At 51.9% G+C, this 25,211-nt stretch overlaps 1 pseudogene; it reads right to left on the bottom strand.

The window, feature by feature from the left end:
* Positions 1-360: 360 nt before the first annotated feature.
* LOC125524052 lies at positions 361-7,551 on the bottom strand (annotated as a pseudogene).
* Positions 7,552-25,211: the final 17,660 nt, after the last annotated feature.

Here is a 25,211-nt window from a genome sequence, read left to right as displayed (position 1 = left end):
AAATTTTACCCGGTAATCTGAATCACAACATTACAAAACTGATATGCAGCATATACAAGCTTATGTGCAGGAGTGGTGCATATGTTCAGAAGAGAGAAAGTTGGGTTTGAAACCCTGCCGTGTAGCTTATTCATTAGACTGGGCAGTCTTTTTAATCTCAAACAAGTAGAAACTTGATCCACAAATGCTTACAAGATCTAAACTTTGCATAAAAAAGGATATCTATTAATTCAAGCTGAGAACTGAGAAGAAACAGAGGCCTGGTGCATCTAATTAGTGATACTGGATTTTTTTGTTCTTCCAAAATCCGGCCTCGAAAGTTGAAATACATACTGGCTACTAAATTTGTAGTCTTGTGGATCATCTTCCACTTGAAAGGCTGGAGGTCATTCCATTGCTGCTAACTGTAGCATTCAATGATGTGTACTAGCTGAAACCATCATTCTGCATTACTGCCATCATGCTATAGCTGACGTTTGTAGGCATCAGCTCTGGGAGCAGCATCTCACCGTCAAGGTATTGCATGACTTGCCGCATACTAGGCCTTACATTGCCAAATGGATGTGCACACAGCAATCCTAGCTTTAACGCTAGACATACCTCATCAAGATTACAGTTGCTGCTGTTAGATGTGTATAGCCTTTTTGGTTTATCCCCATTATACACATGTATATGTACTGGCCTTTGGCCCTCCTGTGAATGCAGTTGCTCACTTATCCAACATGGTATCAGTTGCCAGGTTCCTCTTCCTCTCCCGCACACTGCAGCTCCGTGCCTAGCTTCTCCGTTGCTGGACATCTCCTTCCTCGTTGCCGGCCATCTTCTCCACGCCCGGCAGCCCCTGCCCGCGCTCGCCGAGCTCACCCACGCCCAGGCCGTGACCTCCCCGCCCGGCTGCGCCCAGGCCGCGCCCAGGTCGCGCCCTGACCTCGCCCTTCGCCCCTGCCGCGTCCTGGCCCCGCCCCAGCCGCGCCTAGGTCGCGCCCTGGCTGCGTCCAAGCCTCGCCTCGGCCGTGCCTTCCACGTCCGCCTGCGCCCAGGCTGCGCCCCGACCGCGCCGCTGCTCCTTCAGCGCGCCCCGGCCGCGTCTCTGGCCGCCCGCGCCCATGCCGCCCTCCTTTGCATCTACCTGCAGCTGCCGCTGCTCCCTCTGCTGCCGCAGGTGCGGCCCAGGGCCGGCGCCCCTCCAGACCTCCCGATTCCTCACTCGGGGCTAGCGTGAGTTTCTCCGCCCCGATCCAGATCGGGGAGCGTTGACCAAAAAAAACAGAGAGGAGAAAAACAGAGTTCCCTCATGTCTTCTTCGGGCTATGTTGCAGTTCCTAGGTGCTCCTTGATCTTCGATGGCACCAACTATGCTGAGTTTGTGGGGTTCATGCGCATCCATATGTGTGGCCTTCTTCTGTGGGGTGTTCTTTCTGGCGACATCCCCTGCCCGCCATGCCCCGTTACGCCCGTGGCCCCAATCCCACCGGTGCCGTCGGTATTTGCTGCTGAGGCTTCTCAGGCTGACCGGGATGCCGCCAAGGCCCTTGATGATGCTGCAGTTGATGCTTATGATCAACAGGTATCTGTTTATTCCAATGCTCTTTCGGTGTACCGCGATGACCTCTCTGCTTACACTCATTGGTGCAATGATGATGCTCGTGCTGCTGCTGTTCTCACTGCGAGTGTCCTCCCTCAGTTTGCTTCAGAGTTCATGGGACTTGGCACAGTTGCAGCGATGTGGGCTTATCTTTGTCACCGCTATCAGCCCTCTGGTGATGCTCTCTACCTATATGTGGTGCGTCAGGAGCACGCCCTTCAGCAAGGTGATTCCTCTGTTGATGAGTTCTATTCACAGTGCTCTGCCATCTGGCGTCAGCTTGACTCTCTTCGGACAGTTGTTTGTGGCACCTGTCGTTGCTGTCAGACTACTCGATCTGATCTGGAGTTTTAGCGGGTCCATGAGTTCTTATCTCGTCTCCGCTCTGAGTTTGAGCCGCGACGTGCTCACTTGCTTGCTCGTGGCTGTGTTCCTATCTCGGAAGTGCTTGCTGAGCTTCGTGCTGAAGAGACCCGCCTTTGCTCTGCTGGTTTGCTGGTGGTCCCGTCTGTGTTGGTTGCTCGGGCTCCTGTGTCATCAGCTCGGCTCACCGCTCGACCGCTCCTTCCCACACCTTCTGGGGGTGGGTCGCCCTGCTCATACTGAGAGGGGCATGTCGCGCCGTGACACCGTCTGTGGTTACTGCTCCCGGCCAGGTCACCCAGAGTCTGATTGTTGCCAGAAGAAGCGAGATCAGAGGCGCTCCTTCTCCAGCGGGACTCCTGTGTCTTCCTCGATTCCGTCACTCACTGACCAGGACATTGTTCGCCTCAAGCGTCTTCTTGCTTCCTTGGGCTCCTCGTCGACTGGCTCCGCTGCTGCTGTGACTGCATCCTCTTCCTCACCATCACCGGCATCTACACAGTCAGGTACATCCTCGTGGGTTCTGGATTCTGGAGCCTCCTTTCATATGTCTTCTGATTCTTCCGCGTTGTCTTCTCTCCGACCTCTTGATTCGCCTGTTAATCTTCTTACTGCCGATGGCACATCTCTTCCTGTTGCTAGTCGTGGTATTCTTTCCACTCCCTCCTTTTATGTTCCGAGTGTTTCACATGTTCCTCGTCTTACCATGAATCTTTTTTCCGCTGCCCAACTTACTGATTTTGGTTTTCGTGTCATTCTTGACACCGACTCTTGCTCCATTCAGGATCGTCGCACCAAGGCTTTGGTTGGTGCTGGCCCTCGGCGCCGTGAGTCAGAGGGCCTTTGAGAGGTTGACTGGCTTTGTGTTCCTTCCACTGCCACCACTTCTGCCAGCTCTCATGCTCTTGCTGCCTCTTCGTCTGCGTCCTTCCAGCAGTGGCATCATCGCCTTGGTCACATCTGTGGCTCTCGCTTGTCTTCTTTAGTTCATCAGGGCCTCTTAGGGTATGTATCTGGAGATGTCTCCTTACATTGTAATGGTTGCAGACTTGGCAAACAGACTCAGTTACATTATCCTACCAGTGAGTCTGTATCTCAGCGTCCTTTTGACTTAGTTCATTCTGATGTCTGGGGTCCTGCTCCCTTTGATTCGAAAGGTGGTCATCGCTATTACGTTTTGTTTATTGATGATTTCTCTCGCTACACTTGGCTCTACTTCATGAAACCTCGTAGCGAGGTTCTCCCTATATACAAACATTTTGCTGCCATGGTTCACACCCAGTTTGCCACGCCCATTCGCACTTTTCGTGCTGACTCCGATGGAGAGTATATCTCTCAGCTGTTGCGTGGTTTTCTCGCGGAACAGGGTACTCTTGCCCAGTTCTCGTGTCCTGGTGCTCATGCTGAGAATGGCGTTGTCGAACGAAAGCATCGTCATTTGCTTGAGACGGCTCGTGCGCTGATGATTGATGCTTCCCTTCCATCCCATTTTTGGGCTGAGGTTGTTTCCGCATCCACCTATCTCATCAACATTCAGCCCTCGTCTGCTCTGCAGGGTGGTATTCCTATGGAGTGTCTCACTGGTCGCTCTCCTGACTACTCTACTCTTCGTATGTTTGGATGTGTGTGCTATGTTCTTCTTGCCCCCCGAGAACGCACCAAACTGACTGCTTAGTCGGTTGAGTGTGTTTTCCTTGGCTACAGTGATGAGCACAAGGGATATCGATGTTGGGATCCTGTGGGTCGTCTCTTGCGCATCTCGCGTGATGTGACTTTTGACGAGTCTCATTCTCACTATCCACGTTCTTCTTCCTCGAGTTTCTCGGTGGCCGACCTTTCTTTCCTTCTCCTTCCCGATACACCCTGCTATGTGCCTCATGTGTCACCTCTTTCTTTGGCACCTCTCATTCCTTCTCATTCACCACCGACCCCGTCTTCTCCATCCTCCTCCTCCACCTCTCCTCCATCATCTCCAGTCCGTCACCCTCTCTCCCTGTTTCCTCTCCACTATACTCGTCGATCTCGTCCTGAGGATGTCTCCTCTGACGAGCCTTCCACCTCTAGTGCGCCTCCTCTCACACCTCCCCCGGTTCACAACCTGCGTGCTCGGCCTCGCCCCCCGCCTGATCGCTACTCCCCTGATCGGTACAGTCTCTCTGCTATTGCTGAGCCCACATCCTACCGAACTGCCATGACTTAGCCTGAATGGCAGCTTGCGATGGCCGAAGAGCTTGCTGCTCTTGAGCGCTCTGGCACATGGGATCTGGTTCCCCTTCCTTCCGGTGTTCATCCCATCACCTGCAAGTGGGTCTACAAGATTAAGACTCGCTCCGATGGTTCTCTTGAGCGCTACAAAGCTCGTCTTGTGGCCCGTGGTTTCCAGCAGGAGCAGGGGCGCGATTATGATGAGACATTCGCTCCTGTGGCCCACATGACCACGGTCCGCACTCTTCTTGCTGTGGCCTATGTTCGTCAGTGGTCTATCTCTCAACTTGATGTTCAGAACGCTTTTCTCAATGGTGAGTTGCGTGAGGAGGTTTATATGCAGCCACCACCGGGGTACTATGCTCCTGATAATATGGTCTGTAGGCTTCGCCGCTCCCTCTATGGTCTCAAATAGGCCCCTCATGCCTGGTTTGAACGCTTCACCTTTGTGGTGACTGCCGCTGGTTTCTTTCCCAGTGATCATGATCCCGCGTTGTTTGTTCACACGTCTCCTCGTGGTCGGACTCTTCTCCTTCTCTATGTTGATGACATGATCATCACTGGTGACGACTCTGATTACATTGCCTTTGTTAAGGCTCGCCTTCGCGACCAGTTTCTCATGACTGATCTTGGTCCACTTCGCTATTTTCTTGGGATTGAGATCTCCTCCACCTCTGATGGCTTCTACATCTCCCAAGAAAAATATATTCAGGATCTTCTTGCTCACGTTGCTCTCGGTGATGAGCGCACTGTTGTGACTCCCATGGAGCTCAACGTTCAGCTTCGTGCATCTGATGGTGACCCTCTTCCTAATCCCACTCGCTATCGTCACCTTGTCAGCAGTCTTGTCTACCTTGCTGTTACGCGTCCTGACATCTCCTATGCTGTCCACATTCCGAGTCAGTTCGTTTCAGCCCCCACCTCTGTTCACTATAGTCATCTCCTCCGTGTCCTATGATATCTTCGTGGCACGATCTCTCAACGCCTTTTCTTTCCCCGCTCCAGCTCTCTTGAGCTCCAGGCCTACTTTGATGCTACGTGGGCTAGCGATTCCTCTGATCGACGCTCGCTGTCTGCTTACTGTGTCTTTCTTGGTGGCTCTCTTATTGCCTGGAAGACAAAGAAGCAGACTGCAGTTTCTCGCTCGAGTACAGAGGCTGAGTTGCGAGTCATGGCTATGCTGACGGCTGAGGTGATCTGGTTATGGTGGTTACTTGAGGACTTTGGTGTGTCTGCTACCACCTCGACTCCCTTATTGTCAGACAGTACTGGTGCTATCAGTATTGCGCGTGACCCGGTGAAGCATGAGCTCACCAAGCACATAGGTGTGGATGCCCACTTCGTGCGTGCTGCTGTGTAGGATCAGACTCTCGCTCTTCACTATGTGCCCTCTGAGTTACAGTTGGCGGACTTCTTCACGAAGGCACAGACTCGAGCGCAGCATAGTTTTTTTCTCTCCAAACTCAGTGTTGTTGATCCACCATGAGTTTGAGGGGGTGTTAGATGTGTATAGCCTTTTTGGTTTATCCCCATTGTACACATGTATATATACTGGCCTTTGGCCCTCCTGTGAATGCAGTTGCTCGCTTATCCAACAGCTGCCTTGTAGTCTTCTGTCCAGTGTGTCTGTAAGTGACCCATTGCGCCAATGCTCAACAACCCAATCAATTAATATCTCTGAATCAACATCCTCTGCCTGATTGTTGTCAATAATAGGCCTTCGTCCGCAAGTTACCTCGAGGATGAAAATGCCAAATGCATACACATCTGTTAGAGGTGTTGCCTTACCGGTGCGTGCTAGCTCTGGAGCAAAATATCCCATGGTGCCGACAACACGTGTTGTTTGTGGATCAGCGCCATGGTCATACAACCTTTAGAGGCCAAAATCACCTAGGCGTCCGTTCATTTCACTATCAAGAAGCACATTGCTTGCTTTGATATCTCGGTGGATGACAACTTTCTCCCACCTCTCGTGAAGGTAAAATAAGTCAGATGCAACACCTTTGATGATTTCAAATCTCCGAGCCCAATCTAGAACTGGTTTATGTTCCTCCTCTTCCTGGAGATACAAGTACTTGTCAAGACTGCCATTTGACATATAGTCATAGACCAATAGGAGTTCACCCTTTCTCCTACAATAACCGAGTAACTGGACGATGTTGCGGTGGCGGATACGGCCGATACTAACAATCTCGGCGATGAACTCCTTAATTCCTTGCTTTGACTCGTGGGACACCCTCTTCACCGCAACCTCCAGTTTAGAGACCGGAAGAACACCTTTATACACCTTCCAAAATCCTCCATGGCCAAGTAGGTTCTGATCATGAAATCCTTGAGTAGCATGGAATAAATCCTTGTAGGAGAAACGGTGTGGCCCATACTCATCCTCCCAATCTTCGTGTAGCTCGGCATACCTCATTCGCTTCCGCACGAATAGAATTATAGTTGTTCCTACAAGAAAGATGAAAGTGGTAGTGGCTATTGGTAGGACGATCTTCAGAACTTTGGACTGAGGTTTTGGGCCAATTCGAGGTAGCTTTGGCAGTTTGGTGATGTCAATGTCCGGGGCAGGACGGTTTATGCCCATGCGCCAGCCAAGCACACAATACAGTGAGTTGATTGGACCAGTTGAAGCCGAGAATCCGACATAGGACTGATCTTGTAGCACTGTTGAGAGGTTGTAGGTAGTTGAGACTAGTGGCCTCAATGGTTTGGCTACCTTGAGGGGAGCCAAGGTCACATTGATCCGTGTGGTATCTCCATCATAATCCACCCACACTTGCATTTCCTTGTGGCTAACGAGGGACAAGTTGTTGAACATACCGTTGTTCTTGTCATCGTAGAAGCCAGCTGGTCGGGCTTCGGTGGAGGTGAGACTATTGATGTTGATGCCGACATGGTTGTCATCAATGTCGTTGAACTGTATTTTGGCTACTATCAAGCTCGACTGCAAATATGTGGTTGCTTGGTTTGCCATCATTTGTTTTCTTGAGGAGGCCCAAGTATTGAGAGGTTTGTGCACCTGAGAAATCCTTGGTGGGAGATATGAGGAAAGTCATGCCATCAGTACATTGATCGGAGTAGACGGGGACCATGCCGAACACGAAGATTATTGAGAAGGACTGTACCGCCCCATTGGGCGACTTGTGGAATTGCCATGGAGTTGGGTAGAACGCATGGCCCTTGAGGTGAACAGTGCCGTTGGTCAGCTTGAGAACCCCATCTGGTGTAACCGTGGGTGTGCCATCAAGGGTGAGGTCAGTACTGCCGGAGAAGCCAGAGCAGACAAATTGGCCCTCCTCACTGGTGGCAGTGGCTGTGGTGAAGGATGCAAGGTTTAGGGCAAGGGAGAGGATATGTAGCTGTAAAGAGAAACCAAGGGTGGATCGACGCTCCATGTTAGCTGGCACATGTGCAACTGTAAAAGCTCTACAAGATGCATAAATGGTGTGTTCTTCCTAGACAATGAGGGGTGGCTTGTGGTGGTGGCTCTCTACTCTGCAGTCTAGCTACTCTGGAACTTATTTGCAGCCAGATAGAGATGGCCACCTTAGTCATAGCAGCCCAGGACTTCAGTGCATCATTTGCTTACTTTTCCATACTAGTAGTCATTGTCTGGAACTGTTAGCATATACTACTTGTATAGCAGCCCATGACTTTCAGTGCAGAAGTTCTCGCATCATTTGCTTAATGTTCCATACTAGTCACTGTCTGGAACTGTTGGTATATAATACTCCCTCCGTTCTAAAATTATTGTTCCAGATGAAATTAACTTAGGGAACACCTTTACAATGCTCTTTACTCTCTAGCTAGGACGACACAAATTTGTGAATTCCTGGATATAGACCTTTTTTTTTATTACATTAGTACGATGCTACTGTGTCTAGTGAGCTAATTTTGTATCTGCGATCTCATTTCTGTTGAAATGAGCTATTCCGCATTTTTCAGGAGACGCATTGTGTGGCACGCACCTCTTTCCTAAAGCTGATACCGACATAAGGTAATCTAAACAGTTATATGCGCAGGCATAGGTGGATTGTTCAAAATGCTTTGCTCATCTTTGAAAAACTGGGCAGTATTGTGTAGTTTAGTACTCCCTTCGTCCAAAAATACTTGTTATGAAAATGGATAAAAGGAGATGTATCTAGAACGGAGGGAGTATAAAGGTAGGTTCATTTAGGAGGTCTAACTATCATTGTCATTGTCTGCCATTCTTGAATTCTTCTATGATATACTTCACTAAAACTGTCTTTTTTTTTTCTTCTTCCATGGTGTGGTCAAAAGAGTAGATTCAGATTGTAGCGGCGGGCTCCTTGTCAGGGTATCTTTTGATTGTTAATGGTGTTGTACTCCTTCCGGCTCGTATGTTGTGTGGAATTGTGAGCGGATAACAATTTCACACAGGAAACAGCTATGACCATGATTACGCCAAGCTATTTAGGTGAGACTATAGAATACTCAAGCTTGCATGCCTGCAGGTCGACTCTAGAGGATCCCCGGGTACCGAGCTCGAATTCTACCGGCCCTGTCAAAATCAGTTTTATTATTTACATGTGGATTACAGCATCAACAGAAGTATTAACAAAACATTGACAAGTCAAGTGTCGAGCACACTCCACTTACAAAGTTACAATTCAAGGTTCTAGCTAGCTAGTTGTCTGGCTGATGTGATTTTGTTGTCCTTTTCTCTCCATATCTTTTTTTGATGTTTTCTTTCCAAATCTTGGTGGAAAGTGAAAAATCAATTTGTCTCATAGCCTATCGTCTCGAGTTGTTTTTCAAAATAATAAAGCTGACGGCTAGGGAGCTACTATGGATAGCAGGGTGGAGAAAAGGAATGAATCAAAGTTCAAAAAAAAACTTTGGCTAGGAGATACTCCATCGGTTCCTAAACACAAGTCTTTTTAGAGATTCCACAATATGAACTACATACGAAGTAAAATGAGTGAATCTACATTCTAAAATACGTCTATATACATCCGTATGATTCATATTAAAATCTCTAAAAAGACTTGTATTTAAGAACAGAGGAAGTAGATGACATGTCAAGTCTCAAGCGCAAGAATATATTTTTCATACTAATAAGAACAGGTCCTCCCCTCCCTCCCTCTCCGGCATCCTTTTTTTCATTGTCTTGGTGGAACGTGCCGAAGCGGTTTTGACTTTTCGAGAGGCATTCTTGTCTTTTCTTACTAATGAAGCTAATGGTCAGGAAGATATCCCCATTGTTAATGGTATTGTAAATTATTTCCCCCATTAAAATCAGGTTTTGCATTTAACTATGGATTATATCATCGAAGGAGAAATCAATGGAAGTTTGAAAAGTCAAGTCTGGAGCGCAAGAATTTTTCTCCACCAGAGAATTAGCACTAACATATAGATGAAGTGTTAGGAGCTAGGGTTCGGCCCTGCCTAGGGCGTAGGGTGTAGGGGAAGGAGAGAGTTGGGCGAGGGCTGGAGCGCGGCGGCCGCCGGCGAGGCGCCGTCCTTGCGGTTGGGCGGCGGCGGCGCAGGAAGGAGGCGGCTAGGGTTAGGGTTCCGGCTCATCTGGGAGCCGGACAATAGAATAGTCTTATTGCTTAATTCTCGAAATAGTCTTACAACTTGTATATATAACCATAATCTAAAAATAAAACTAAGATAACTTGAGGCCTAAGCCTGCCCAGTGGGCCTCCTGCGGCCATAGACCTGGCCGGTCATAACATCTCTCCCCGCCTGCGCAAACAGGTCGTCCTCAAGCTGAAAGTCGGCGTAGTGCTGGCGGAACTCCTCGCGCTGCTCCCATGTAGCGTCCTCCTCTGGTAGTCCGGTCCACTGAATCAACACGTACCAGGAGCCTCGGCGCAGCTGAGCCTTCAACGCCTTCTCTGGCTCAGGAAGTAGGCGCTCGTCCGTGATCGGTGGAAGTGTCGGCGGTGCCGCGGGTGGCTCGCCGCGGAATGGCTTGAGCAGCCCGACATGGAAGAGATCATGGATCCGTGCGCCTGCTGGAAGCTGAAGACGGTAAGCCACTTTCCCAATGCGTTCCAGGATAGCAAAGGGACCGGCATAGCGAGGACCGAGCTTCTTCCTCGCACGGGGGTCCAAGGACTGCGTAGAGCGGTGAAGTAGATGCAGCCAGACCCAATCACCCACCGCGAACTCCGCCTCGCGATGGTGTCCATCATAGTAATGTTTGGCCAACTGCTGGGCCTGTAGGAGCCGTTGCTGGACCTCCGCGAGCATCTCATCACGGCTCCTCAGAAGAGCCCCGGCTGCCTCGGTCCGTGCCAAGGCCGGATCAACTAGAAGGATCGGCTGGGGTGGCCGGCCATACACCACCTCAAAGGGCGTAGCACGGAGGGCGGAGTGATAAGAGGTGTTGTAGCAGTACTCCGCCCACGAGAGCCAGTCCACCCATGCGCGAGGGCGATCACCTGTAACACAACACAAATACATGGCAATCACCTTGTTAACTATCTCAGACTGGTCGTCCGTCTGAGGTGGAAGGCGGTGCTCAGGCGTAGCTTCATGCCCGCCAGCCGGAAAAGGTCACGCCACACGTGTCCCGTAAACACGGGGTCCCGATCACTGACGATCGAAGAAGGAAACCCGTGGAGACGGACAATGCCATCGAAGAAGGCCCGTGTGACAGATGCCGCTGAATAGGGATGGCCAAGCGCGATGAAATGAGCATACTTGGAGAAGCGGTCGACCACCGTGAGAATCACGGACTTGCCACCCACCTTGGGAAGGCCCTCGATGAAGTCCATGGAGATGTCCGCCCAAACCTGAGACGAAACCTCCAATGGCTGAAGCATGCCAGCCGGCCGTAGAGTCTCCGTTTTGTTGCGTTGGCACGTCACACAAGACCGTACACAGTCACGGACCAGGGCATGATCACCGGGAATGTAGAAGTTGGTGCGGAGACGATGGAGTGTCTTCTGCACGCCCTCGTGGCCCGCCGAGTGGGCGAGGCGCAGCACCTGCTGGTGAAGATCGCCGTGCGCCGGAACGAAGACCCGGCGCCCATGGAGAAGCAGGCCATCGGCGAGGCGCCACGGCTCCTCCAGCTCTCCCGCCGCCAGCTGCTGCTGCAGGAGGATGGAGTCGGCCGCGGCAGCGGTCGCCCGTCGGAAGTCGGCGTAGAGGGCGAAAGAGGGCCCGGTGAGGATGCAGAAAGCCGCCCCCTCCGCCGTACCGTCGTCCACATCGGCGTCACGCCGAGACAGGGCGTCGGCGACGGTGTTAAGACGACCCAGCCGGTACTCGACGGTGAAGTCAAAGACAAAGAGTTTACTGATCCACTGGTGCTGGGGTACCGTCGAGAGCCTCTAATCCAGCATGAAATTGAGGCTGTAATGGTCTGTGCGTATCCGGAAGGAACGACCCCAAAGATAGGGCCGCCAATGGCGTACTTCCTGCACCAACCCAATGAGCTCACGCTCATACGCCGCCATCTTAAGATGGCATGCGGCAAAGGGTCGGCTGAAGAAAGCAAGGGGTCCATCGCCCTGATGCAGGACCGCACCGAACCCCGCACCGGAGGCGTCGCAGTCGACGGTGAAGGGGAGGTCGAAATCCGGCATCTGCAGTACGGGTCCCATCGTGAGGGCCCCCTTGAGGGCCTCGAATGCTGAAGTGGCCTCCTCATCCCAAGAGAAGGCGTCGCGACGGAGGAGACGCGTGAGTGGGGCCGCGATGAGGCCAAATTCCTGGATGAACTTCCGGTAGTACCCCGCGAGGCCAAGAAACCCACAAAGAGCCCGCGGAGACTGCGGAATCGGCCAGGCGGCGACGGCCGCCACCTTGTCTGTGTCCATGGCCACTCCCTCAGCCGAGATGACATGGCCGAGGTAAGCGACCAAAGGCGTCCCGAACGAGCACTTCGAGCGCTTAAGATGAAGATGATGCGCTCGAAGCTCGTTGAAGACGATGGCCACATGCTGGAGGTGCTCTATCCAAGAGGCGTTGTAGATAAGAATGTCATCAAAGAAAACGAGCACAAATCGACGTAAGTAGGGCCGGAGGACATCGTTCATCAAGGCCTGAAATGTCGCCGGGGCGTTGGAGAGGCCAAAGGGAATCACCAAGAACTCGAAGTGGCCGTGATGAGTTCGAAACGCCGTCTTGGCGATGTCGTCTGGATGCATGCGCACCTGATGATACCCCGACCGGAGGTCCAGTTTGGTGAAGAAGCGTGCCCCATGTAGTTCATCCAAGAGTTCATCGACCACCGGAATAGGGAACTTATCCTTAAGTGTGAGAGCATTAAGGGCGCGGTAGTCGATGCAGAAACGCCACGTGTCGTCCGACTTGCGAACGAGGAGGACCGGCGCCGTGAATGGTGATGTGGATATCCGGATAATGCCAGCAGCAAGCATGAGTGCACACTGCCGCTCCAACTCGTCCTTCTGCAGCTGGGGGTACCGGTAGGGTCGTACTGCCACTGGCGCCGAGCCCGGCAGGAGATGAATACGGTGGTCGTAGACCCGGGCCGGCGGAAGGCCCTGGGGTTCCGCAAAGAGATCATTGTGCTCCTGCAGCAGGTTATCCAACAGCGGATGCTCGGCCTCAGTGGTAGCCGCGGCCAGCTGGAGCGGGGGCGACTCCATGGCGCCTCCAACGCCCTCCCACCGGATGCGGCGGCCGAGGCGCCAGAAGGTCATCGTCAGGGCGTCGAAGTCCCAAAGGATGGGTCCGAGAGTCCGCAAAAAGTCGACGCCGAGGATGAAGTCGAAGCAGCCCAAGTCGATGCCGGCACAAGTGATGGTGAAGTGCTCGTCGCCGATCGCAATGGGTACGTCCCGAGCGAGCCCATGGCAGCGGAGGCGGTCGCCATTAGTGACGGTGACCCGTACCTGCTCCCCGCCTGTCGGCTGTAGTTCAAGGCGCCGCATAGTAGCCTCAGGCAGGAAGTTATGTGTAGAACCCGTGTCCAAGAGAGCCACCAGAGTCTCGCCACGGATCGTGACCGGTATAAGCATAGTCCGCTCATTACGGATGCCTGCCAACGCATGAAGGGAGACGACAAGGGCCGTAGCCGGCGCAGGCGCGGGTGCCGGCGCGACCTTGGCGGCGGCTGGGTCGCCGAGTCCATCATCGGGGGTATCGTCCTCCGTCTCGTCGACCGTCTCCAAGTAGAAGAGGCGCGGGCAGACATGGCCCGGGGCATAGCCCGCGTCACAGTTAAAGCACAGCCCCAGGCGGCGGCGCTCGAGCTGCTCTGCCTGCGAAAGGCGCTGGAAGGGCCGCGTCGCGGTCGGGGTGGGCGCCGGCGAGGCGGCTGAAGGTGCAGGCATGGGCGGCGGGGGCCATGGAGGCAGTCGGCTCCCCCGAGGTGCCGCTGGCCGTGTCAAGGCCTGGGCACGCTCCTCGAACGCCTGAGCGTAGTAGACGGCCGTCTGTAGGTCCTGGGGCCCCTTCATCTCGACGTCCACGCGGATGTGGTCGGGAAGGCCGCCGACGAAGAGCTCAGCTCGCTGTAGTGCCGTCACCCCTGGTGCGTGACACGCCAAAGCCTGGAAGCGGTCGGCGAAATCCTGGACCGTGGAGGTGAAGGGTAGGCGGCCCAGCTCGGACAAGCGGCTGTCGCGTCGTGGTGGTCCAAAGCGAAGGAGGCACAGCTCGCGGAAACGATCCCAGGGAGGCATACCGCCCTCGTCCTGCTCGAGGGCGTAGTACCACGTCTGGGCTGCACCCCGGAGGTGGTATGAAGCGAGCCAAGTGCGCTCGGATGCAGGTGTGCGCTGCCCCCGGAAGAACTGGTCACACTGGTTTAACCAGTTAAGGGGGTCCTCCGAGCCATCATACGTGGCGAAGTCGATCCGGGCGAAGCGAGGTGGTGTCGGGGTCGATGCGCCAGTGCCCACCGGTTCGACAATGCGGAGGGCGGGGGCGGAGCGTCGTACTATAGCGTGGACACCGACGGTTCTCCGGCCTCCGTGTAGACCGGCGGTGGCGACGTTCCGGTGAGCCATGCCGGAATCGGAGAGGGCGACGGTGGGAACCGCACCTACTGGATCGGGAGCCCCTGGAGGGGCCTGACTCAGGCCGGCGCTGGGTGCCGGGGATGGCGTGGGAGCCGGTGCGGCCGGCACGGAAGGAGCCGGCGCGGCCCAGACCGGCCACGGGGCGGGGGCGGCCGCGGCCGACGCGGGTGGTGTCGCGGGCGCTGGGGCGGGCCATTACGGCCAGGCCAGCGCTGGGGCGGCCGGCGGCTGGAGCGCTGGGTAGCCCCCGGCGAGTGCTGCGGGCACCGAGTACCACGGAAGAGCCGGGGGCCCGGAGGGCACAGGGGGCGGGAGCAGCAGGGGCGGCCCGTACGGGCTGGCCAGTAAGAGCCGGATGCCCTGGACCGCAACGACCAAGTCGTTGAGGACACCCGCCATGGCCTCCGGGGTGTATTGGGCCGGTAAGGTTGAAGGGGATGGCGGCGTAGCGGTGACGGGGCCCGGCGGCTGGCCGGTGGGCGCGCCGGAGGTGAGTTCCAGCGGCGCCGATGGAAGGGCCAGCGGCCCCGTGGCGATGGCGCCGCGGCGGTGGTGGTTGTTGGAGCGGCGGCGGTGGTGGTGGTCAGAGGCAGCAACGACGATGGTGGTGAGGCCGACATAGTCGAACCTGAGCTGGCTGATACCAAGGTATTAGGAGCTAGGGTTCGGCCCTGCCTAGGGCGTAGGGTGTAGGGGAAGGAGGGAGTTGGGCAAGGGCTGGAGCGCGGCGGCCGGCGGCGAGGCGCCGTCCTTGCGGTTGGGCGGCGGCGGCGCAGGAAGGAAGTGGCTAGGGTTAAGGTTTCGGCTCCTCTGGGAGCCGGACAATAGAATAGTCTTATTGCTTAATTCTCGAAATAGTCTTATAACTTGTATATATAATCATAATCTGAAAATAAAACTAAGATAATTTGAGGCCTAAGCCTACCCAGTGGGCCTCCTGCGGCCATAGACCTGGCCGGTCATAACATGAAGGGTATTCCAGAGATAGGTATCCTATGAAGCAAAATTCCTTTTTTTTCCCATGTATGTCTTGGTGAAAAGAGTAAAACCAATTTATATCATAGGCTGTCGACTCTGAGTTATTTCATTAAATAAAGCCGATGGTCAGGGCGCTACTATGGATCACAGGGTGGAGAAAAGTATTGAATGGAAATCAAAAGAAATTGCGTGGCTAGGAGAAAGATGACATATCAAATCTCGAGCGTAAAAATATATTTTCATGATGAGTGAACTAATAATTGGAGGTTTTTGTTTTTTTTCCTCTTTGGGATCCTTTTCTTTCATTATCTTGGTGGAAAGAGCAGAAGCGGATTTGACTTCTCCGGAGGCTTTCTCCTTTTTTTTTACCGAAGCTGGTGGTAAGGAAGAAACCCCATTGTTCATGGTATTTAACGCTATGGCGGCAACGGGAGCAGCGCCTCGGGCAAGGGTGGCGCCAGCAGCAATGGAAGGCCATTGCCCCTTCATAAATGAAGGGAAAGTGGAGGCCTTTGATAGAGTCCACCACACAACTGAACACCATCTCCAATTCGAGGTATCTGCTGCCGTGCGAGCATGCAACATGGCCCATGATTGGCACCGCCGCCTTTGCAGAGATCTCGCCGGCAGTGCGTGACAGTGAGCGCGTCCTCTTCGCCCCCTTCATCGTCAGGGATTTGTCTCACTGGTTCGTGAATATTTCCGCGGTCTGGTCTATTTTTATCAGCTCCAAAAGCACCATCTGACACCCAATGGAGTCCTGCACATCGCGTGCTTTATCACCTTGTGCTAGTGCTTCCTGGGAACCCGACCTCATTTCGGCCTCTGGAGGCACTATTTCTAAGGCAAGATGCTTACCAACATGGATGAGACCTGCGAGTGCGGCGGAACCGGCATCCAGCTGAAGCTTGGCGCCACTACATCAAGTGCTCCTTGCCCGACTCCATCAAGAAGTGGCAAGAAAGGTGGTTTGATTGCCTGGATGTACTAGTTGGCATCCTAGCCCAGTCCACCCTTGCGCCCATATGTGTTAGAGCCTCAAGAACGACGTCACTCCTGGAGTTTGACATACAACAGGGGTCATACAAAGGACGTGATGCGCCTTCCCAAGGAGGCGAGGTGCCTCTTTGACGGCGGGATAATTATGGCCAACGTCATGCTCACGTGCATGGATAGGAAGATCCAGCCTCTCAAAGCCAGAGAGCATCCAATGTTCAAGTATACTGACGAGTTGGGACTGCACCCAAATTTTGACCGATTGCTTCGAGGGGAGATCACTCCAGTGAACACTCAATTATGAAGGGGAAAACAAAAAGCCTCCCTGTGGAAGCTTGATTTCCGGCCTTCAAGGCCGATCGCCCGCCAAATAATGTAAGTACTAGTTCACCTTCATTTTTTTCCATTCAGTCCTTCTAAGGACCTCAATTCTGGACTTCCCTTTTGCATCTCCCCGGTGCCACAGCTTGAGGATCCCTTGACGCCGGATATGCAGTTCATCATTGCTCCGGATACCACAGCCGAAGGTGATCCAAAGCTATAGGGGAGGCATGGGCGGAGCCAGCGCCCGGCTAGCCTGGGCACTTGCCCGGGCTCACAAGATACGCGACATACTACGATGGCACTGTTATAACGGGGCAAATTACTCCTCGTATGGTGGTTTACCCGGGCAGTAGGTAGCTGGGTCAATGGGTTTCCGTTTCGATCCTCTCTGGTCAAACACTATTAATTAATTATTAAGCAAAAAAAACATACGTACAGGCTAATGGGCTACGTAATCTTATTTTTTTACTAGAGATGAGAAGGAAACGATCGGTCCATCGCTCCATGCCTCCACCTCTCCGCTCCGTTCGGTTAATTTCTGTTCGCTCGAGACGGCCGCATCCTCGGTTCATCGGAGACGGAGACAGACCGGCAGCCTAGGCGCGCGGCCGGCAGCGGGCGGAGCTGGAGCTAATCCATCCGAGACTCTGAGGAATGCTTTGCATCATGGCCTACTTGTCCCCTTCTTCAGAATTAGGTGAGATTCATAGACTTACTAGGGCTTAAATTTTGAGGTCACGGCAAGGAAAATTGGTCATCAGGGATGATTACCAATTTATGAGTTTAGTTCTTATTTAGGGATTCGTTCTACATATAAATATTAAATCCAAATTTTAAATCATTAAATTTGAGAGATGAGGAGGTTTTGGCAGAAAGTGTGCATGGTGTGCAACCACAAATAGAAGTAGAGCCATAACCGTCTCGTATTGCCTCGTGTTTTTCTTGAATATATTCGCAAATCACAACACTTGATTTATGTGAATATTAAAATCCATTTTTTTGTCATCTTGTCTCTGCTAGGATGTTTGGATGATAATTTGGACAGCTATACTTTTGTGAGTAATATGGTGAGTTTGGTTCTATGTGGCCCCGGTTCTATCACTTAAGGTATCAAGTATCAAGTATATTTTGGTTTATGAAACTAAATTTTGGTATATTATATATTATTTCACTGTCAAATTACATTTGTGTGATTAATATGGTTATATTTTCACTACATTATTAATGTGGATTTGTGATTTGAAAGTTTGATGCTATTTCATATATTATGTATCTGAACACTCGTTTCTGGTTTTTTATTAGACACTTAGAGCAACTTCAATGGGGCGACCCATTTCGTCCGCGGCCGTCCATTTGGGTCGGCGCGGACAAAAAAACTGGCCCAACGCACCGACCCAAACGGACGCGCGTCCGCTTTCATCCGCCTGCCGACCCATTCCCGGTCCATTTTTGAGCCTGATTTGTGTCGGCGCGGACAGAAGACGGACGCACGCGCACTCGCCCTCTTTCCTCACCGGGCCCGCTGGTCGGTGGCACATTGGATTCATACCCTCGCCCACCTGCTACGTCGCTGACGCCGCCGGCCATATTTTCAGATTAAAATGGATACATAGATAGTTCTAGCGTACACAAATAAAAGAAAAAGACAACTACTCGTTGCTTTCCGACTCCGACTCGGTAATGTCCTCCTCCGACGTCTGAATGTAGGCGTCAGCAAGCTGCTCGTCTTCAAAGTCCCAACCCGACGTTTGTGTAGCTTCAGTTTCAATTGAGCTGCCTGCTTCCGCGAACGCTTGTCCTCCCATTAGGTGGCTCGCTCCCTCCTCCTCGCGTCCCTCTCCAACCTCAATTACTTGTAGAACTGGCGCTCGTCGATGATGTCCTGCCGGAAGCCTCCTCGCCACACCACCAAGGCTTCCACGTCCTTCTCTGCGATGGCGAGGCGACGCTGCCGCCTCCGGTGGACACGACGATCCTCGTTGGTGAAAAGCCGTTGGAGAGGCGTCAGATCCTGCGCCCGCTGGCTCGACACGTTGGGAAAATTCATATCCCGACGAGGCCTCAGGAGGCGCCACGCTGCCGCGTCGTGCGCGCGGGCCGCCTCCTCTGCGGTGTCGAAGGTGCCGAGGATGAGACGTTTCTCGCGAAACCAGATCTCTGAGGAGAAGGCGCCGGAGCGGCGCTCGCGGACTCCGCGAAAATCTGAAGCGCCCAGGCGGCGGATCGACATGGTGGCGCAGAGGCCGCGAGAGTGGGCGGCGGACAGAGTGTAGAGGGAGCGCCTTCTTTATACCGAGCGCCGGCTGCGGCGCGCGCGCGAACCTTTCCCACGCGGTGGAGCGCCAAAACCAGCGGCCGCTCTCCCCCCGCGCGCGAACCTTTCCCGCGCGCTGGAGCGCCAAAACTAGGGCGACGGCATGATCTTAAACGCGCGCGGTCATGAAATGGGTCGGCCCGTTGGGCGCACTTCTGACCCAAAACTAAAAAAGGGCGGACGGCGGGCAAGCGGCCGACTCAAACGAACAAAAAGCGGACAAAAACGCCGTCCGTTTGGGTCGACCCATCGGAGTTGCTCTTAGGCTTAAACTCGCCCAGGCTTCACAAAAATTCTGACTCCGCCACTGAGGGGAGGCATGCAAGTGATGGCGCCAACGACGTCGACGAGGAGGAGGAAAGTGACACAGCGGACTCGCGGACTATGCCTACGACCCAGGGCCGTCGGCATCTATGCCTACGGCTGCCGTCGGCATAGACCCGTCGGCGTAGATCACGTCAGCGTAGTCTTGTCAGACCGTCGGCGTAGTATAGCCGTCGGCATAGGGGCCTATGCCGCCGGCCCGACGTCAGCCGTCGGCATAGTATAGCCGTCGGCACTGTTTTTCGTCTGACGGCAACGGACGGCGCCGTCAAAAGCGCGGACGAATCGTGGAATGCCATGTGGCAGAGGTATGCCGACGGCTTGGCTGTGGTAGGTCTATGCCTACGGCTTTGCCGTAGGCATAGACGGAATCTATGCCGACGGCTTTGCCGTAGGCATAGTTCTGCCATGTGCCGGCCCCTGGTTTCTCCTGGCGGCAGAGATATGCCTACGGCAAAGCCGTCGGCATAGACCCCGGAGACGCGTGCCGCCTCTTCGGACATGCCACAACACCATCCCGCATGTATGAGGGGCCGGTGCGACGCTCCAGTGGCATTGCTAACCCCCCCCCAGGGCCCCCGTTCCGCCTAACCCTGGAGCAGTTGACCACGAGATCTAGCCCTTTGACTTCTCATGTACGGGCTTTGAACAGTGGACCTCTCCACCCGGTTGTGTCAGGTCTGCTTAGAGGGACACCTGGAAGCAACATCCGGGCCAAACCGACAGCTACATCCCCTCCGTGTAGACCCGACACGTCCGTTTCCCCCCTCTAGGTGCCGGCGGCGGCGCTGTCCGTGATGGGGGCCACGTCCTGGAGACCCGTGCCTTCTCTTCGGACATGCCACAACACCACCCGGTTGTGGTAGGTCATCCGATATATATAAACACTTGGGTGCAAAGTCCCCTTCCTATATATAGACCGGATACGGCTGTTCCCCACTCCAGGTGCCGGCCGGCGGCAGCGCCGTCCGTGAGGGGGGTCACACCCCTCCATATAGAATCAAAAATAATGTATGTATGCTTATATTAACACATGCTATATGTAAGTTAGTCAAATAATAATATGTAAGAAAACATAAAATATAGCTATGAAAAAAAGCAAATATATATATATAGCCGTCGGCATAGTTGCGGCCTGGGCAAATGGCCGGCGCGATGCGGATCGATGACGTGTCATCTATGCCGATGACAGCCGTCGGCATAGGCCTTGGCCGGTGCGCTTTGGATCGATGACGTGGCGTTCGTATCTATGCCGACGGCCGCCCGTCCCCGCCGTCGGCATAGATCTGACACTGTTAGCCGCCTGTCACGGGCGTGGTCGCCGGGCCCGCAGCTTTGCCGATGGCCTATATATGCCGACGGCGGCTGTAGGCGTAGATTGGTCTATGCCGACGGCCGTTCTTTGCCGACGGGGGCCGTCGGCGTATACTGGGATAGCCCGACGGCCGTTGTACGCCGACGGCCTGGGGCCAGCTGTCGGCATAGTCTAGAATAGGCCGATGGTGGCCGTCAGCATACTTTTGGCCGTCGGCATCGAGCCCTGTTCCGGTAGTGTGATCCAGCCACCGTCCTCTATGACGGCATTGACGAAGACTGCCCAGATCGGTGAAAGAGGGGTCGTGGCGGGGAGTCGTCCGGTTCCCGATCCACCCCGCTCCGAATCCAATGGCAGCGAGGGCCACCATCGACTCCAAGCTTACATTCTGACTGAATTTGTGATTCTTTCCCGCCACAATCTGAATTTCAGTTAGTTAAAACGGGCAACAAATAACTGATTAAGGCCTGCCTGAAAAACAAGTACGTAACTGGATTAGTTCATCTCAAATAACGATACCTGGAGCCCTTTGGCAGCCTTGCTGCCTTTTCAAACAAATATACTCTAGTTGTTACAGTGTATGATATGCAATGCATCCTGCACTAATACCATACAAAGATTGTTATACACTCCGAAGTCTGAAGATTGCTCCAACTGGGCGTATGGTCCTGATAATTCCTGAGCGGCCTCCTTCGAGGACAACCACTTTCCGCGGCACCTTGTTTACATAATCGTTTCTGAAGCATTCTGATGATTAACACTGCCATGCTTCCACTTTTTTGGTAGGATTTATATATGTTTTTGTTGGCCGCCTCCTTTGCTCTCTCACTGCTTTAGTAGATTCAGTATGCGCCGTAGCTGCTCAACGAAATGGACACACAGGCCAACAAGAACAAGGGAAAAACAGGGCAACAAGACTTGGTTGTGTTCCAGGCATCAAATGCCCTTCTTTCTTTCACTGAACCGGCACAACACACCTTCTCTTCTCATTTGATGTACACACTCGGTGCACCCACTAAGTGAATTGATGACAGAAAACACATTTGCACACTCAACTGTTTATACTCCAACAAGGTTTACCCTACCAGTTTCAGCTCTGTAAACATTTAGGTCGTCAATATTCAGAAGAGAGAAAAATAAAAGTCACATCAGAGAGCCAATAAAACGCCGCGCCCATGGAAAATTAGTCGAAAAGCCAACTCGTCAGGACGGAAGAGCAATGTTAATTAACCATGAAACAAGTAGGATGCCAAAATATCAGGGGTTAAAACAGAGCAAAACCGGTCAGATATGACACCCAGGGCAGGCATGTAAAATGTCCAGCGGTCTAACATACATGATCATGGAACCACACACAGCACGCAAACAGAACTCAACTGACAACATTGACGTACTTCTAAAAAATATAATATCGCAGACAATATACCTAGAAATCATTTCTTGACTCCTTGTGAACATAAGAACATCAAACAAGTCCACAACACCATCTCATATACTCCCTCCGTCCCAAAATAAGTGTCTCAACTTTGTACTAAATTTAGTACAAAGTTGAGACACTTATTTTGGAACGGAGGGAGTAGTTTAACTCTAACTTAGGATGAAGACATACTATCTCTTCTTTAGGCCATGAGGTAAAGATCTAGCCATCATTGGATGAACCAACGATGGCGAGATCTGCCTTAACAAGGCATCTCGATCCCACAACATAGCCTCCCGACAGGTCCTTGAGTTTCTTGAGCCCAATGAAGTTAGACCATCCCCAACTATGTCCACATACCCAGAGACCTGTGATCACCATAAAAGTAAGATCAACTGTAATCATGAGGTTACATACACTAGCTGCTTGAATAAGGAGAGTTGAACCTGAAGTTCTAGTCCAGTGTTTCCCATTCTTTTGGTCCAGGATGGAGAGTGTCATTTCAACCACCTTCCAGGACTCTGAAGGGAGCTCATCCAAGGTATCCAGGAATAAGTACAAGCTGAGGCAATCAGTGCTGTACTTGTCACCATGCGGATACATGCCGATGTACCTGTTGGCAAGAATGGGAAGTGACACTTAAAATATAATTGGCTGCTTGGGAAAATGTATATCAAGAATGTGATTGGTTACTGAAATCAGAAACTTTGGACACAACTTGGTGGCATTACAATTGTACAAAAAATCTAAGCAAAGCATGACTGCAGTACAAGATATTACAATGTTACGTGAGAACAATCTGAGAAAATAATCGATGGTATGTGACAGATACAAGAACCGTTTGTACCAAATATGTACTCCCTCTGGCCCAAAATAAGTGTACAACTTTAGTAGAACTTTGTACTAAAGTTAGGAGAAAGTAGAGACACTTATTTTGGGACGGAGTGAGTACATGATGCAAAACCCCCTTTGTATTGAAATTGAAATGTGCTACCATATGTGTAAATATCTTGGTTGCATGATTAGAGAACAAGCTAAAATATCCAGTTGGAATATCTGAAGGACTGGTTAAATAAAATGTTGTATAACACATGCATATTATTTATATAAATCATTTGGTGATGTAACAACCAAGATGTATACCATTTATGTCCGCCAACTTCAAATGTAGGAGAACGGACGAAGTGCTTCAAGTCCAATTCAAGGAAATTGTTCATGGTCCAAGTGTATGTCCCTTTAATGAATCCCTTCTTCTGGACAAATAGATTCTGAACTGTGGTAGCCTTCTTCTGAACCACAACAACCTTCTTTTCAGGAGAAGAGACATCAATTTTTAATATCTTCACACCGAAGACACAGCTATCATCAACTAGAAAAGCAGATGATTTCAGTAGCTCTTGAAGAGGAATCAAGCAATGCTGCTCCGAGTAAGCATTCTTGAAATCAAAATTGTAGCCAGCTGCATTTAGGTAAAGGTTAGAACTTAGAGATTAGAGAACGAAGGAGTTGTAGCTTGCTGTGTTATAGGTAAAAGTTAGAAAATTAGAGAAACAAAAACTTGTATGTAAATTGTAAAATGAAAACATCCCAAATGAAACTTTTCAGTGAAAAAAAAGCATATAGTCAGCTTTCACCCCAGTTAGCAGATCAAAGTAGTTAAATCCATAGAAAAAATCAAAGTGAAAGAGTACAGGAACATTGTTCGAATCGGAAGAGTCTGTGTGACACACAGTATAGAAGGTCGATGGACAAACTTAACTGCGAAGAAAATATCAAGCAACTTGTTAATGGGAAAAGTAATTGGATGGATGTAGTTGAAAAAACATGTTCACGAGTACCTTTGATTCCACAATACTTTCCTTTCGAATGGTTGAATATTGACAACTCGAACACTGCATGCACAATGTGACCTAGCTCCAAGCATCTGTGGGCTATCTTAAGAGAAAGAGCCACGTATGGATTTCCCTTATCATCTTGCTTGTGCTTTGGAGTCACTTGCAGGTACCTGGGATGGGAATTGAAGGAAACCAAGTAAGTCTACAAGTCATAACTGAATCAAGCCTAATATTTTCACTTCATGCATCTTATATATCCAGCTTCATCATCTGGCTGTTTTTATGGGTTTGTGAGATTGTGAATTTGTGATTACTATTTCAACCTGACTGAAACATGATTTCTGGGTAAACAACACCCTAAATTATTAGGTATTTTCGTTAACAGACAGTTGCTTTATCCACTAAAAAACGATATTTATACATTTAATATATTGATTAAAGTTGCTATTGCGATTAGGACGCGTACCACTTGTACCCAGAGCAGTCAAAAGCAGCAGAGAATGCCGAGGTAGCCTTCGTCTCAAGTAGCGCTGAGAAGTCATGAACCTTCCATTTGAAATGTGGAACATGGGTCTTTCCTAAGCTTGCAGGAGCTGAAATTTCCACGGAAGGAGGCAAGACTCAAAATTATGTTCATCCTTCGGAAAATGGAAGGGCGCAGAATAGTTCTCAAGCCATGTTGAGATTATATGAACAAAAATCTTGCATACAGTGATTTGTGACAAGCAACCACTAATACATTGCAGTACTAGTTATCAAGTCACCAGGCAGGGATACAAAGGACAGAACATGCGCTTTTTATTCTTCTTCTTTTTTAATATAAGAGGCCACTTTTCCATGTATAAGTAGTAGTAGTATCTACTATTGGTTCTGATGAATAAGCATTAGGACATCTCCAGCCGTTGGCCCCCCAGGAGGGGCAAAAAATCGCCCCCTGGGGGCGCACCGGCGCTAAAGCGCGCACTGGAGGCGTGATGCCCCCCAGTCGCGGCGCCCATGGTTAGTCAAAAAAGTCAAATACGGCGCAAAAACGACTCAAATTTAACGCAAACATCGGCGAGTTCGTTCAAACTTAAACATATTTTACAATAAAAGGAAAAAACTACCGCGGGCTACCCCCGCCGTCTCCCTCGCCGCCCGCCTCGCCGCCCGCCCACGCGGTTCTACATGCCGAGGAGGCTGTAGAACCGCGTGTAGTCACCGCCGCCGTCGTCGTCGTCGTCGTCGCCGCCGCCCCCGCCTACGCCTCCGCCGTCCCTGCTGCATCCCTCCCCCGGTTGGCGCGGCGGGTTGAACGGTCCGGGGGCGTCGTCGTCGTCGTCGTCGCTGTCAAGGACCACGACGCCCACTACCAGAATCGCCCCCTATGCCGACGGCCAGAGCCGTCGGCATAGCCCTGAGTCCCGTCGGGATAGGCCTATGCCGACGGCCCCCGTCGGCATAGGGCTGTCGGCAACATATGCGTCGGCACAGCCAGGGATGCCGTCGGCATAGAAAATCCGTCGGCATATATGATACGCCGACGGGGGCCGTACATCTATGCCGACGGCCCTGGCCGTCGGCAACTATCACGCCTAACGGCGG

Source organism: Triticum urartu, chromosome 7 (assembly GCF_003073215.2).
Source record: "Triticum urartu cultivar G1812 chromosome 7, Tu2.1, whole genome shotgun sequence".
Classification (NCBI taxonomy): Eukaryota; Viridiplantae; Streptophyta; class Magnoliopsida; order Poales; family Poaceae; genus Triticum; species Triticum urartu.
This window is presented reverse-complemented; position numbering and strand designations above follow the sequence as displayed.